Here is a 720-nt window from a genome sequence, read left to right as displayed (position 1 = left end):
ATATATTGTATATAATATATATATATATATTATCTTATAAATTTTGGTTGTGGTGTGTGTGTGTTGTGTGTGTGTGTGTGTTGTGGTGTCCAGCAGATATATCCAGTTGGTATCCAATTGCTTAACCTTTTTATTAATCTCTTAGATCACACTAACATACCGATCGTGTTTCTTTCCTCTTGAAAGTCTGTTTTGTGACTTTTTGTCACAGAAAACACGTGACTATACTATTCTAGCATGTGGAAATGACAGGTGGACTCCTGCGGGACCAAAGAAAACACCCTCCTCCAGACTCCAAAACCACATACCCAAGGATCGATGTTGTTTTCGCCTTACAAAGCTTGAAATACATATTTTTTTACATCTCTGGCTTAAAGTGTTAACTTTCAAATCGGGCTCCCATTCCCCTCCCTGCCGACCAATTCCAAATCTCCTCTGAAATGGTTTCCCCAGGGCCAGTGCCGGTTCGCCCTTCCAAACTTCCCTTCAACGCCATCTCTCGTGGTCCCAAGTGGCAGAATCCGGACCCGCTGACTTTTGACCCTAAACCGGGACAACATCAAAACCCCCTTCATCGGAGTTGCTCTAAGGTTCATCCAGAGCCACGACCACAGAACTACAGCATCGCTGACCAACGCCCATATTCACCAGAGTGCCAACGTGTCAATACGAGAGGTCCCGCCTGGACTACCCTTCCCCACACCAACCCAACCCATGCGG

The sequence above is a fragment of the Penaeus monodon genome, chromosome 39 (assembly GCF_015228065.2).
Source record: "Penaeus monodon isolate SGIC_2016 chromosome 39, NSTDA_Pmon_1, whole genome shotgun sequence".
Classification (NCBI taxonomy): domain Eukaryota; kingdom Metazoa; phylum Arthropoda; class Malacostraca; order Decapoda; family Penaeidae; genus Penaeus; species Penaeus monodon.
Note: the sequence above shows the minus strand (reverse complement) of the source record.